Here is a 16,248-nt window from a genome sequence, read left to right on the forward strand (position 1 = left end):
AACAAAATTGGTCTGGCAAAGCTAGATTGTCATAAAAAATTAACTCACATAAAGTGTACTGAAATCTTACTTACTGTTATCAGCATTTTAGATGCAAAATAGACAACAGGTATAAAAATATTTAAATAGCCTAGGAATCTTAAGAAAAGAGGGAAACTCGGTCACACTTGTTTAGAAACTACAGACACACACACATATTAAAATATTCAGTATATGGTAATACCAAAAAGTTTAAGTGGAGATAAAATGAGATATTAAGAAAATGAACAAAAACAACACGAAGATGAAAAGAAACTACAACCCAAACTGACAAATCCAGCCGAAAACTAAACAAAAATATACCATGAATTAAACAGAAAACCTAAGCATAGTCATATTAAACATGGAAAAGAGAAATGAACACATTTTGTAACAAAGACTACGGTCTACAAGAATGCATAATATTAAAGCTCTTCACTTTTAGAAGCCATAAATTTAAAAAAAGAAAATGATAATAAATGGAAGAAGACAGCCAAATAATTTATATAAGAGTTACAAAAACCAATTGTTCCTTTCTCTCTCAACATATGAGAATTGCAAGACATACCCAAATAAGTCAAATTACAAAAAAATTAATATTCTAAGGATGAAGTTAACAGCAAAATGTATTACTATATAAATTACTATATAATTTATATAGTATTATTATATACTATATACAGCATAGTATTAATATATACTATATTTATGCTATATATATAACATATATAATGCAGTATTATATATAGTATATATAACATATAGTTATATAGCGTAGAATTTATAGTACTATTACTATATAAATTTACAAGGAAAGGCTAGTAACCACTCATAAAATATAGCTTAACAGACTTCTTTCAAACAACAATAAAACAGTTCAACATAAAAAAGATTTAAAAACAGAAACAAATTCCTATATATTATCTGAAGGGGCTGAGAGAAACACACACACACACAGCCCTCAAAAAAGAAATCTAAAATTTAATTTTGAAGCATTTCTCTTCCCCCCTAATAGCACAAATAGAAGTTAAAATTTGTTATAAAGAGTAATCATCTGGGCTTCCCTGGTGGCGCAGTGGTTGAGAGTCCGCCTGCCGATGCAGGGGACACGGGTTCGTGCCCCGGTCCAGGAAGATCCCACATGCCGCAGAGCGGCTGGGCCTGTGAGCCATGGCCGCTGGGCCTGCGCATCCGGAGCCTGTGCTCTGCAACGGGAGAGGCCACAAAAGTGAGAGGCCCACGTACCGCAAAAAAAAAAAAAAAAAAAAAAAAGAGTAATCATCTAAATACAAAACAAGTCACAGATCATAAGAGAGAAAAAAAATCCCTTCTCCCTTCAGAAAAATGAAGACAGGAAAAAGAAACCAAACCATGGGAAATACAACTAAGTGATCTGATACAAAGCACTGAGGACATGGAAAAAATTCTTTTGTATATATATTTGTGTATTATACAATTCAACTTCACGGTGTTTGAAAATGATAAAGAAAAATTAGTATTTCAGTAAAAATGAATCCAGTTAGAAGTTTTTCTTTTTTTTTTTTTAAGGAATATGGCAGGATGAGCAGAGAGGTCTAGGGTATTTTTATGTAACCCATGCCACTTTTTCTTTCTTTAATCATGGGAAAGAATACAGAACCTGAAAAGATAACTAGCTGTGAAATAATTTTATGACAAAATTATGCTTAAAGTGACTAAAACGTATTTGTACGTCACACAAATTTTCAAAATGCAAGGACAGCATCTTGTCAAATTTAAAACAAGACATTTCAAGGGAAGAAAAGTAGTGTGACAGTGATTTGGAGATGAGGAACTGACATTAATGAGAAAAAATTACGTGCTCTGTAAAAAGGGAAGGGAGTATTTATTGAGCAACTAGAGTATCCAGACACTAAGCTTAGGGCTTTATAAAAGACATTCGATCACATTGCATTTAGGTAGGAAAACAATATAGAAGAAAACAATGCTTAAATAAGTTTCTCACCATTATGTGTGGCATATGGTAAAATGTAAGAGACGAAAGAAGATGTAAACTTAGAGACTACTGTACTAGTAGAAGTACACGGCTGGGGACTGTGAGGTGAAAGTACAATAGTTCCCAACTTTTCATGCTAATCTTACTGGATTATCAATCACTCTGTAAAAGAACCTGTGTTCCACCATGACAGAAACAGAAGTCCACTTTTTTTTGAGAATGATATTTATGTTTACAACACTATTATATTTATAATTTCCAACTCTAAAAATAAAAGAAAGGAACCCTTTTGTTCCTAAAGAAGATTTTGGAGCCTTGGTTTTATTTTTTAATTTTATTTTTTTTAATAAATTTATTTTATTTATTTTTGGCTGCCTTGGGTCTTCGTTGCTGCGCGCAGGTTTCCTTTAGTTGCGGTGAGCAGGGGCTACTCTTCCTTGCAGTGCGCAGGCTTCTCATTGCGGTGGCTTCTCTTGTTGCAGAACACGGCTGTAGGTGCACAGGCTTCAGTAATTGTGGCTCACAGGCTCTAGAGCGCAGGTTCATTAGTTGTGGCGCACAGGCTTAGCTGCTCCGTGGCATGCGGGATCTTCCCAAACCAGGGATCAAACCCGTGTCCCCTGCATTGGCAGGCAGATTCTTAACTACTGCACCACCAGGGAAGCCCTGGAGCCTTGGTTTTAAATATTACTTTAAGAATAGTAATGCCTGTCCAAGAAGTGTGATCATGGGCTTCTCATTAAGAATAGAGTGAATTATTACCACATTATTCCTGGCAGTAAAATTATTTCTTACCTTGGTGTTTGACAGCCGCTAGTAGAAAGATTATTGGTAATACTACTGTAATTCCCACCCAGATGGTTAAGAGTCATACTAGGACGACAGTAAAAAAGCAGCCCTAGTTTAGCTCTGAAAGGTACAGGCCACTAATTAATTAGCTGTGGATCCTGACGTTACTTCCTCTGGACCTCAACGTCCTCATCTGTACAATAAGACTGCTGGACTAGAGCATACTTCCCTACCTTCCTCCCCCTTTTTCCCTCTCCCTGGCCCTTTCTACTTTATGACTTCGGTGATTTAGGATCTAGACTGGGATTTTTGAGGACAGAGAGGTAAACAGCAGAAACCCACTTAACTCTGGAGAAAAGGAATAAGAATTATGTAAACAACTAGAATATGGAGAGAAAAAGAGAAAGCCCAAAATACATGTTTACAAAAACAAATGGACAAATTAAAGAGGCATAATGGTTCAGAATAGAGGATCATGAGCTTCATTGTCAAAATTAGTATGATAGTAGTTTCAGTTATATGACATCAGGAAAGATAGTGAGAAGTGCTAGAGATACAGACTTAGAAATGTTATTTGTAACACACAACAATGCTTTACAAATAACCCAAGAAATCTTCCCAAGTTCCCCCAGTACATATGGAAAAGATGCCATACTCCCTGGCTTAATCATTCATAATTCTGCCCTAACATAATCACTCACTATTTTCCAACAGGTTATTCCCTCCAGTCCATTTGGCTTCATCATTTCAGACAAACCTATGAAATCTCCCCTTCACTGTCACTCAGTGTTCTGTCAAATGCTTTCTCCCTTCTTCCAATTTATAATAACAATTTATCATGCTCTAACCATGTTTGAGGCACCATTCTAAGCACTTGACATGTATAAACTCATTTAATTCTCGCAACAATCCTAGGAAGAAGGTCAAGTAACTTGCTAAAGATTACACAGTAGCAGAGTCAGGATTCCAACACAGGCAAACTGGTTGCAAGGAGCCTGTCCTCCTAACTTGCTAACTAGTCCTACAAGGCTTAGGTGGAGTTCTGTCACCTTCCTGAAGTTCTCACCTGCTTAGCAATTATTCCTGCCTCTTGAGACCTTAAGTAAACCACTCCTTTGTCACTTACCACAAGACCTAGGTTGTTATTTATCTTTTGTGCACATGTTCTATCTTTTCTAAGGACAGGATCTTGTCTTATTTATTCTGTAACAACACTACTTAGAACCTAACACAACTTATTATCTGGAACACAAAAGTGCTTATTAATGAAACTATAATAGCATTTAATATTTATTGAAGACATATGCCAGGTTCTGGGCTAAGTACTTTATATGTATTGTCTCATTTATTCCTCACAACCCTTCGGTAGGTATTAATACTGCCTGCACCTCCTATTATTATAGATGAGGAAACTGAACTTAGAGAGAAGCTACATATCTTGTCCCATATCACAAAGTGGTGGTGACAGTCTTACTTAAGGGTCTAACCAGAATCTTAATCTCCAGCCAACCACAAAACACCCTGAAGAAAGAAGCAGTCCTAACAACAACTCAGTTCAACTTTCACTACTCTGCAGCACTATGCTGAACACCAAGGATTCAGAATTAGAGGCACAGCTGCTGCCCTGATGAAACTCACAGTGCACTAAGACTTCAGGATCAAACTTTGATATCACAGGCAGAGCCACCATCATCAAAACTTAAGGAAGATTTTAACTTATATTTTAAATCAAAATATCTAGGACTAATCTCTCTAGTTTCTGTATTATCGAGTAGAAGGATCCCACTAATCCTGACAACTACTAGGATGTCTAAATTTAATTTATCAGTAGCTCAGACTCAAGGGTCTATTTGGCGAATTCCATGTCCATAATGAAATATGGGCAATGGACAGCTAGAAAAAACCAGTAGTAAGGAGAAGCAGCAAAAAGAGGGAGATGAAAGTCACACTGTATAGCAAAGAAAAAGCAAGAAAAGCAGGAAAGTGGACACAAATAGAAGGTGAAAGTGAGTCCAGAATAAATCCAGTAGAGAGATGTAGATAAATGAAAACACTAAAATCTAATTCATTTTGCGAATGCTGACTCCTTTAATTTTTTCCTAACTTCTAATGGAAACAGAAAAATATGTAGGTGAAACAATTACTGAAAAAATCATTAACCAGGAACAGTATATAAATCAGGAGTTTTTCCCCTGAAAAACCACTCATTTTAGAATTTCAGAGCTGCAAAAAGACCTTAGATCACTATCTAATCCAACCCATTCATTTTACAATTAATATAAGGCTCAGTAAGGTTAAGTAACTTTAACTTTCCCAAGATCATGTAGCAACACTCCTGAATCTCATCCCTGTCTATGCCTACTATACTAGGCTTCCTAGAAACGGTGTAATTTTCTCTTCCATTTTCCACTTGTAATAACTATTAATTTCTGCATAAGTATCTCAGAATCCCCATATTATTCCTACTTCTCATAGAAGAAAATAATCAGGTATTCTGGATTATCTAAAACAATATCAAATTTTATTCTCTTATCCCCAAAGTCAGTAATCTTAAATTGGGTCTTGATTTCTACAAGGAAGAAATTCAAACATTTCCCAGAAGAGCGGAAAGAAGAAAGAGCTCCATAAGCTGACCAAAAGCAAGCCAAGTTGATAAGCTACAATCCATCTGTAAAGGACTCAGGCCCAAGACCACTGGAGGGTGGACGACTGCTAGTGGGAAGTAGAATGGATATCACTTATTTTCCCATTTCTATTTAATATCTTCCCAACTAACCTCAGGTTCCTATCTTTCTGACAACCATCAATTCTAGGAGCCTGTAAAAAGAAGGGAAAGTAATGAGGTAAGAGTATCATGTCACTTTCGGCACAATGGCTTTTTGATAAGAACTATCTTGGTCAGGAAATATGCCACAAGGAATAGAAGGGTTTTGGGGTAAACCCACAGATCTTTATTTTTACCATAAAAACACAAGAAGTCCTGAAAGTGTGTTATATACATTCAGTATTTCCCCCACTGCAAAGCACCTGCAGATATTCTGCTGGAAGGAACTCATTCTGGGCTATTTCTGTGGTCCAAGAAAGTCTGCTGCCTATATCCCTTGATAAACTGTGGGCCCTGCTGGCCATCGTTCACGAGGTTATTAGAGCTGAGTGATTTGGAAATCGTCTCTATCACCTTGGTTTAAATATAATGATTTCCTAGCCCTTAAAAATTATGTGTTTGCTTATAAGACTGACTGAAGCCTTCTCTGAAAGGGAAGAAAATGCCCTATTTTACTTTAGGAACATATCTTAATTTTGATATGTATGAAGTTCATTATAGATTAGGGATAACTTCCTGCTAACATGTTACCCAAATTAGGACAACTGGAGTGGAAATGAAAAAGGACGAAAAGATAAAAAGACATTTAAAAACAAAGTGATTTAGTGGCTCACTGAGTTTAAGAAGCAAAGGAAGAGTAAAAAATGACCAGTAAGAATAATGGTGTCACAAACAGCTAAAGAGGAAAGTCAGGAAGAGAAGCGTTTTGACTGGGGGTGGAGAGAGGGGGTGTTGGTGTGCAGTTGCTACAGAGATGGTATTTAAACATATTTAGTTTCAAGACATAAGTGAAAATTTGGGCCTCAGTTTTGCAAGGCCTGGAGTTTAGACATAAGATATACATTTGGAGCCTAAAAAAGCACAGCAATGACTGAGTTTTTAGAGAAAGAGAAAGTAACAGCAAAACATTTAGACAACAGCATTCCTCAGACACTACACTTTGAAGATAATCTAACTTACCAGATGAACAGTACTACCTTATTCTATAGATTAGAATATTTGGACTAATTTATTATAAATAAAAGGCTAAAAAATTTATCTTTCTTTTCCAGGCTATGAATTGACAGAAAGGAATTTAGAATAAAAATAGTTTCATAATTACTGATTGTCCAAAGTTAAGTCTCTGAGTTAAAACACACTGCTTTTCAGATTTCTCTATTTACAACGAAACTTTTGAAAAAAATTGAGAGAAAAAATCTGGTACACTAATACCACTACTATTTTACAATATTTGTGAGAATGTATCAGTTTTTAAAAGCACACTAACCAAAATGCTGATAATTAATAAATCTGAAGAATGGGTATATGGAGGTTCATTATTATTCTCTCCAGTTCTGGATATGTTTAAAACTTTTATAATAAAAAAGTCTAAAAAAAAGGCTACCTACAGATATTTTTAAAGTTCTATCTGCAGTTAGGGTTTGACAACTCAAAACAAAATTCTAAAAACTTTTCAAATAATGTTTTATTCATGCTCAATAGACCAATGAAATTTACTGTGTATGAAAGGGAGATAAGGCCCTGTCATTTCAGAGGAACATGAATATGTTCATTAAATGGAGAAAGTCCTCCTTTTATCCATGTTGGTTGAGTTGGACATTTGTCATTTTTCTCTTCAAAGAACTTATATTTGTTAAAGAAAAATATATAGACCATATAAATGTATGGTTTTTGTTAGTAAAGGCAACATAAATGTTCATCCCCAGTTATCAATGATTAATTTGCTGAAACTGCTGGCTAGTCATTCTGTTACTTCAAATCATATTCCACTCTAGTAAATAACCAAACAAACAAATTTCTTATGTGGATGCAAAAAACTGATTAAAAAATGAATATCCATAAATAATGCCCAATCCTAAATTGTGAAGAACACATATTTAAGATTATATAAAATAGTAAGTCGAGAAAAAAAGCTGAACGTTTTAAACAACTGACATAGTTTTAGGGCTGCTGTAGAGTGATTTGCTTTAAATTAAACCTATTTAAATTACAGTTTAAACTAACAGTGAGCACCAAATTCACCACCTTAGATTTACCACTTAACCTACGATCAAGATTAGTTTATATGGTTTACAAGCACCAATCCTTCCCCCTACTATAAATACCACCCACAAATGACAACCAGCTTTGTTTGCCTCTTCTTTGTCTGGTGAGTTCCAGGACAGTAAGGACTGCACGTTTGTGCAAAACCTAGCACACTGAAGGTGTGCAACTCTCTTAACAGGAATTATCAATTCCCAGGAAGCTATCGCTAGGTATCAGTCTCATTCCCTAGGTGACTGACACAGGATAACAAAATAAAGCACAGTTTCCTGGCGCAGTTGGCCTTGAATTATTTTCAGGATCTTGTCTCTTCTAACAGAAATATGCTGCCATGAAACTTCAAAGAGAAGCAGCATAGATACATATATGTAGAGACAAAAGACTGTCAGTAATTCTCTTCTCCTACATTATTAAAGCACTGCTTAATTTCAAATTGAGGTATTTCACTTTTTTCAGATAACAGGGTCATTCTCATCTTCAACAAATTTTTATAGTTTTTTTTCCTTATGAAAGTAAAAGTTACATACCATAAAATGCACGGATCTTAAGTATTCAGCTGGGTAAATGTGAACAAATGTATACACCAACAGTTGGTGAATCTGGAAGTTCCTCGTACTGGTCTTGCAACTGTTCTGTAAGTTAAAAATTACATGAAAATGAAAACTTACCCCAAAGGTGTACACTTGAATTCCATAGCTTGATTCCCAAATCAAGTTATAGAATATTTCCATTACCCTAAAAAGTTCCTTTTTGCCCCTTTCCAGTCATCCACAGCCCTTACCCAGAAACCATTGTTCTGATTTCTATCACCATACCTAAATCTGGCCTGTTCCCATATTTTTTATAAATGGCATCTTATAGTACATACTTGTGTTTGGCTTCTCTTGCTCTGAATAATATTTCTGAGATTCATCTATGTCACTGTATGAATCATTAGTTCATTACTATTGTGAAAAAGCTGCTATGAACATTTTTATCAGTCTTTCTGTGTACATGTACTTTATTCCTCTTGGTGTAGCAAGATTTCATTTAAAAAAAAAGGTTTCACATATAAATAAGCCTGTGAAGTCACACAGTATAGATAGATGGATTGATTTATATATATACATATAACAAACATACAGTTACATATATAATGCAAATATATATAGCATAGATACTTTATCTACCTGTGTGTATATATTTATGTGTGTGTGTATATATATATGTGTGTGTGTCTCTACAAATGGATTCTGAGAGGTCCACCTAGGACCAACAAAGATATTTTAAAAGACCTTATAGGGCTTCCCTGGTGGCACAGTGGTTAAGAATCCGCCTGCCAATGCCAGGGACATGGGTTCGAGCCCTGGTCCGGGAAGATCCCACATGCCACGGAGCAACTAAGCCCGTGCGCCACAACTACTGAGCCTACGCTTTAAAGCCTGCGAGCCACAACTACTGAAGCCCGCGGTGCCTAGAGCCTGTGCTCTGCAACAAGAGAAGCCACAGCAATGAGAAGCCCTTGGCGTGCCGCAACGAAGAGTAGCCCCGGCTCGCCGCAACTAAAGAAAGCCCGCGCACAGCAACAAAGACCCAGCTCAGACAAAAATAAACAAATAAATTCATTTTTTAAAAAAAGACCTTATAAAGTTCATAGTGCAAGTAAATTTAAGATAGGAAAGATGACATTTCAATTTTTCTTAATAAGTATTATGTTTTAACCTAAGACTAATTCAAAAGAGAAACAAATTTCTTTCCATGTAAATTACCCTGTTTTGCTTCAATGAAATACCCTTCTTCTCATAACAAATCCCCTTCTCAAACTAGAATTTCAAAACATTAAATATTACCATCCACCATGTAATAATTTTTTATGCTAGGGGCCAAATCCAAAATCTGTCAATATTCTATTCTACTGTCTTGCTTTTTTAAAAAGTTAGAAACATGGAAATAATTCCATTGGCTAATGTTTAACATGGGTAAAGACCATTTCATCCTCATTCAGAACACTGTATTCTGAAAAAGGCTAGGAGGTTTTCTGTTCCAAAAAGTATCTTACTACAGCATTAAGTCTGTGATAGAGACATTCTAACCTTCTAATTCTGTGTGTAATTTTCGGCAGACAGTAGAGGAGGATCTTTAATTTCCAGAGATAGAACACTGAGAAACATACACACAAATCTGATTTTTGATGAGATCAATTTGAAATTCCCAGCCCTGTTTTTGATAATCAGATGATCATTTTCAGGGAACTAGGAATGGCTCCTTATTTAACATCATACATAAATTGCCAAGACTGAGGCTGAACACTACAAACGGTTCCAGAAATTTACCATCATCTGCTTCAGGAAGGGTTTGCAACTACAAAAGGGAAAAAAAAAACCTCTTCTAGCCTTTGATTTTTCTCATCTTTTATTCTTCCTTCCAAACAATGAACAATTTCAAGACCATACAATTCAAATGTACCATATATATTTTTTTTTAAAAAATAAATTTATTTATTTATTTTTGGCTGCGTTGGGTCTTCGTTGCTGGGCGTGGGCTCTCTCCAGCTGCGGTGTGCGGGCTTCTCACTGCGGTGGCTTCTCTTGTTGCGAAGCATGGGCTCTAGGTGTGCGGGTTTCAGTAGTTGTGGCTCGTGGGCTGTAGAGTGCAGCTCAGTAGTTGTGGCGCACAGGCTTAGTTGCTCCCCAGCATGTGGGATATTCCCGGACCAGGGCTCGAACCCGTGTGCCCTGCATTGGCCGGCAGATTCTTTTTTTTTTTTAGGCAGATTCTTAACCACTGCACCACCAAGGTAAGTTCCGTGGCTACTGTTTTTAAATCAATAGTTACGTGATTTACGTACCAACGTCCACCTAATCTCTGGTGAGTGTAGATGTAATTTTCCTTACACTTTTGGGGACATAATGTCAGAAGTTAAAAATGCGCTGTAAAAAAATTCAGAATGTGAAGCAATGAAAAAACAAAATCTAATTACTAATCAGCTAGGTTAGAAAGTTCACACAGTCTCAGAATTATAAAATGTATAAAATATTTAATTGTTCAGCATAAAATAATTACAGAATTTAGTGTGCCAAAATATATACAATATAGATTCTTTGTTAGGAATTGTTGAAAATTATATTAAAGGCCTACAGAAAATATTCTTAATGACAGATACAGCATGCATACTACTGTTAAATAAAGCAGTATTAATGTCTAACAGTATCATGTGATCTACCCTCAAATTTAGCTTGTTTAATATGTGTCCCTGTTCTTTTGTAGCTTTATTCATTCAAAAATATTTGCCCACCCCCAAACTAAAAAGGAGCCACACCTGAGGGTCAGTGACTTAAAAACACTCCCAACATTTATTGTGTAGATGCAAGAATTCAACTTATGCTTAATTTTGAAGCTGTAATGTGGTTGATAATTTTATGATATGGTCTACCGCAAGTTAAAGTGGACAACAATCAGTAATTAAAATATGTAAAAACTGAATTTGAAAATGGTCTTTTAATTAACGGGCACTTCCATAGTTAAAGTTCCCCAAATATGCTTTACGTAAATAAAACTAAGGAATATAGCTTTAATTTATGATATGTGGTATATTTAAGCATCATTATAGGATAATGACTATAAAATTTCTAATTACACATAGTAGTTAAACTAATATATTCCTATACACTTTAAAGGACATCACCCATAACCCCAGTCTCATAAGATTCCTTAGAACTACTTATACATAATAAAACCCACTCTGCACGAGTCACTGTTCAAACAATCTACCTTCACTAAACATCAAAAAGCCAACTCAGCTTTCAACAGTAATAACTTCTTCTACAGCTAGAGAAAGAGGATGCTCTTCCTTCTCTAGACTGGTTCTAAGGTAAGAAGCCTTTAGGAAACAAAACAACCTAAAATATGTATCCTTTTCCAATCCAAGGATAAACGGAAAATTGAAGATTTCACTAGTTGCCTAATCCAATATTTTAAAATGTTCATGTTGAACTGGTTAAAATCATGTTTTAAAAAAGAAATTCACCCAAAATTCCCATCACTAAAAAATTGAAGATTCAGAAACACACTTGTTTTGTTAAATATTGTTAAGACAAAGACCTCACAGCATATAAGCCTGTTGTTTTAGAGAAATAAAACATTTTATAAAGTCCATCTTTGATTTTTTTTAAATCCCAAGTAGTCACAACTAGACTATTGGTTAAAGAGTTCACCTTTAAAAGGTGTTACTAATTAACTACGTAAGTAACTAAAATTACTATTCAATGAAACACTAATAAAGTACCATAATTAAAATAACGGTCCTTAAGAAGTTAAACTTAACATCTCTTAAGTACAAATCATACCAGCATAGATATAAAAAAGACACATTAGAAGAAAATAACTGAGTAATCTAAATCAACTGCTCCTCACAAATGAATGTTATTAATAACCTTCATAATATATTTTAAAGTAATTATACATTATTTTAAAACTTTTTTTTCTATAGATGCCCTAAATTGGTCAGGGCCATAACTGTAGATTGTTAAGTGAGGTCAGATGGGAGAGAAACAGAAAATAAGTGAAACGTATAACAAATAAAAATTTCCCACAAGAATAAGAAGTTTTTCAACTCTATCCTTGGGGAAAAAAAAAAAACTCTTATGCGGGGCGGGGGGTGTGGTGCGGGAGAATTCCCACAGACTACTCAAAATACTGAACCAAAATATGCCTTAACTTTTCCCTTGTCTAAAATCTAACAAAACGGTAAGACAATGAAAAGAAACACTCCTGTGAGCCCTCAGAGAGGCAAAGAAAGCTCCCATTCAACGCTAAGCCTTATTCCACTCCTGTAAAGTAAATCCAAAACCACGAGCTCAAACTGCTTCATGAAGAATTTACTGAATGGCGGCCAAACGTTGTACACGCTACCCTGAACCACAGTGAAGGATATCTAGAGTTCTGCATTCTCCATTTACAACCTGTACCTTACTATGCATGCTTTCGCCACCACTGCAGAAACCGATTTTTATAAAGATGTTCCTCCCGGCAAGTCAATGGAAAGAAGGCAATCTACACGCTGACAACACCCGCCCCCCACCTTTTTTTTTCCCCAATCAATACTAGTTTTGACTACTATACTGCGGCCAGCACACCTTTTTAGAAATCATTAAGGGAGAAGGCGTTATAACGTCCCAGAGTGAACTGAATACTGAGCTCTGAAACAACTTTTCACTGGCTTTCACCTGGCACTAGGATTATCACCTGTTAGAACGCCGCCGCACCCGCACCCTCTACGAGCGGCCGAGAGCGGGGATGCTGTTCCCAGTCACTGGTCCCTGGGCGGCAGGTGAAGACGGTGAACGCGCATCCACACCCACCGCCCGGGGAGCGCAAACCGAAAGCCAGGACGGCGGCGACGGGACGCTCCGTTATCCTCACTCTCGGCTGGCCCGCCAGGTGAGCGCGGCTCCATCGCGCCCGCGGCGTCCCGGTGCACGGCTCACCCCGGCTCCACTTCTCCCGCCGCCCGGGCCCCGGAAAGCGAAGTTTCTCTCCCGCCCGCGGCAGCTGCTGTTCACGCGCCTCCCGGCTCTCCGCCGGTCCCGCCGTCTGCTCCGGGCTGCCGCGGTCACGGGCGCCGGGCCTCGGGCGAGTCGGGGGCCGCGGACGGGAGCCGTGACCTGTCACCCCGGGAGGGAAACAAAAGCCGGGTGAGGACCAGCGGGCGCGACCGGCCTCGCCTCCGAGAGAGAAAGCGCGGCGGGGGGCGGGGAGCCGCTCCAGGAGCCGCCGGCTCCGCGCCTCCAGGAGGGAGCCCCTGCCCCGCGGCCCGGCGGGACGTAGAGGAGCCCCGCAGCGGAGCTAGGGACCTCCAGCGCGCCCGTCTGGGGGCTCCCCAGGCCCCCCTGGCCCCGACGCGCCGCTCCCGGGCTGGGGAGCCGCGTGAGGGGGCGGGGAGGCGGCGCAGCGGCGGCCGGACCGCGAAGCAGGGAATTCGGCTCCCTGGGCTTAGCGACCACACTCCCCATCCCTGCGGCCATGGAGCCAGTACCTGTCGCCGCGGTTGTTCGTCTGCTCTGTCTCTCTCCGCCTAGCCCGCGAGCCGCTGCCCCTCAGCCCGCCCTGCAGGCCAACCGCGCGCCGGACGCCGCCGCCCGAGACTGGCAGCGCCCGCGAACCGGCCCGAATCCCCCGGGCAGCGCCCGGCGCCGTCCCACCCCCGCCGGCCGCAGGACCCGCCTCCCATAGGGCCCCGGGGCTGTCAGTCCGCCCCCAAAAGGCGCGCGGGCTGTCGCTCCGCCTGTCCGGATTGGCGGCCGCGCGCCGTCCATGCAAATAAGGCCCCGCCCCCGACCATTTGCACCTCCGCCTTGGTGTAACCTCCGCCTCTCCCCGCCAGCCCACGTGTCTGGCCCTTGCCCTTTGTGGGGGCTGGAGGGAAGGGATGGAGGAAACTGACCGACATCCTCTCCCACCATCCCTTATCTCCGGGAAAACTAATGCCTAAAGAAGCTATTTGATTAAGCATACGGATCTCTCTCTCTGAAAGCTCTGCCCTCCTGTCTGCCCACTAGACCTGCCCTGAGGATGGAGAGTGACAGACCAGGCTTGTTTGTGTGAGGTTAGCCCCAGGAAACAATACCAGGAACTCAAAGTTGTCCATTTGGAACTGGGGAAAATCCCACCTGGAGAACCATAGCACATAGCACATAGCACTTCCCTCTGGACACTCAGGGACTGTGAAGACTACGCTTTCCTGTGGCTTTCTACCTTTCAAACATGAGATCCCAGGTGACTGAGAGAGCAAAGGGCCTTAAAAGATGTCTGTGTTCTCTGCCACCTGCGAAAGGGTAGACCTGCTGAGCAACTCAGCTTCAGGAGGTGCTCAGTCCCCTCCAATGAAATGGCCACCCAGAGATTCAGATGAGGGGACTGAGCTAGCCACCTGGGCCTTAGGGAGTAGCTAGCTCAATCTCATTTTTGAGAAAACAGAAACCTGAAGTCCCATAGCTATGGAGCTTATTAATTACCTATGGAAACCTAACATCTCCTAGCTCCACAACTGCTGTCTAAGCTATATCACCTGGGTCATTTAGGTATTGACGACGAGCTTCTACAATTCACCATCCCTGCCTTCAAGAGGTGCTGCCTGCAGAAATAACCACTAGAGCTGACACTGAAACCTCGTCAAGGGCAAAGGCCCTGTCTCAGTGCCTAGAAGCTTTCCTTTTTACCAGATGCCAGGGAGAGTCACTGAAACAATTTATTTGTGCATTAATTCAGTAAGACAATGGTGATTAAAACTACTCTGCATATTAACACCAGTTGATTAAGCATCTACTATGCTTTTTAACAGCAAGTATTAAGCACTGTGCTGTGTGCAGGGTATACAGAGGTGAGAGGACACTGTCCCAGTCCTTAAGGGCTTCAGCCTAAAAGACAGTGACATCCACATTGCATATCAGTGTTCCTTATGTTTCAGAGACTGTGACAGATGTCTGCATAGGGAGTGGCTATGCATAGGCCAGTGGATGACTCCAAGGAGAGGGGAATTTGCTCTTCCTGGGAGAGTCAGGAAAGGCCTGGAAGAGGTGACTCTAGAGCTGAGTCTTGAAAGATAAGTATTAAAAGATGGTGTTTTTGCCAGACTGACAGATGTGGAAGAGGAAGGAAAGGAACTCCCCTGGGCCGGGGCGGGGGGTGGGGGTGCAGAGGAGGGAATAGCAGGAGCAAAAAGAATGCAGACCTGGAAAAGCCTAGTAACTGAGGGAACAGCAAGGAACAGTGTGGGCAAATCTGCAGGGCTGTGTGGCCATGTCACATGGTCTGGGACCAGGCTCTTCCAGGAGGAAGACAGAAAGACCCAGGAGGCTGCCAGGCTGTGTTGTAACACACCGCAGCAAACAACAACAGGCCCTGTAGATACAGCTGCAGACTTTTTTTTTTTTTTCTAGGCCAGAGTCTGTGGGGAACAGTCAGTTCCACAGTTCCAATGGCAGCCTGGCTGGCCACACCCACTCTCTCAGAAAACCACTCCGGTCACTGCACTTGCCTGCCTCAGCATTTGGAAACACGCGTGCTTGCAATTTCCCTAAGCACTGCTGCCCTTCAGAACGCAAAGATAACGTGGGCTATGGCTGCAGACACCTGGGTGTGAGATGAGCAACCCTTTCCTCGTGCGCACAGGAGTCCTCTGCAAGGCCTGTCACCACAGATGGCTTCATGGGAGTGTAACCTGTGCTCAGATTAATGCTCTGCTGTTACTGTCCTGAAATTCTTAATGTTTTAACAAGGGGCCCACATTTTTATTTTGTGATGGGACCAGCAAATTATTTGCCCATCCTACCTGTCACTGTTAATACCCCTAGGAATGCTTGTGATACTGCTCAAACCATATCTCATTTAAAATACTTAGCGTGGGGAATTCCCTGGTGGTCCAGTGGTTAGGACTCTGCACTTTTCACTGCCCAGGGCACGGGCTCAATCCCTGGTCAGGGAACTAAGATCCCAGAAGCTGCATGGCACAACCAAAAAAATTAAAAATAAAATAACTTGGTTTGTTCATATGCATTGTATCACCTGATTCTCACAGTGACAACGTGGAGTGGGCCTATATTACCGGTCCCATCTATCAGTT

The 16,248-nt window shown here is 40.2% G+C and overlaps 1 protein-coding gene across 11 annotated transcripts in view; it reads right to left on the bottom strand.

Moving 5' to 3' along the window:
- The window catches only part of FKBP5 (FKBP prolyl isomerase 5), a 98,822-nt gene extending 85,032 nt beyond the window's left edge, over positions 1 to 13,790 (bottom strand). For 5 of the 11 annotated variants that reach the window (XM_027126749.1, XM_027126752.1, XM_027126751.1 and 2 more), the window contains exons 1-3: positions 13,663 to 13,781; positions 12,873 to 13,291; positions 8,177 to 8,281 (exon numbers count right to left, since the gene is read on the bottom strand). The gene's annotated coding sequence lies outside the window, so the exon portion shown is untranslated. Of the gene's footprint in view, positions 1 to 8,176; positions 8,282 to 12,872; positions 13,292 to 13,662 lie in introns of all 11 variants that reach the window. The other 6 variants (XM_027126743.1, XM_027126745.1, XM_027126747.1 and 3 more) reach the window with 5 other exon arrangements.
- Between the last annotated feature and the right edge of the window lie 2,458 nt (positions 13,791 to 16,248).

Source organism: Aethalodelphis obliquidens, unplaced genomic scaffold (genome assembly GCF_003676395.1).
Source record: "Aethalodelphis obliquidens isolate GAN/ISIS:26980383/991018 unplaced genomic scaffold, ASM367639v1 scaffold31, whole genome shotgun sequence".
NCBI lineage: Eukaryota > Metazoa > Chordata > Mammalia > Artiodactyla > Delphinidae > Aethalodelphis > Aethalodelphis obliquidens.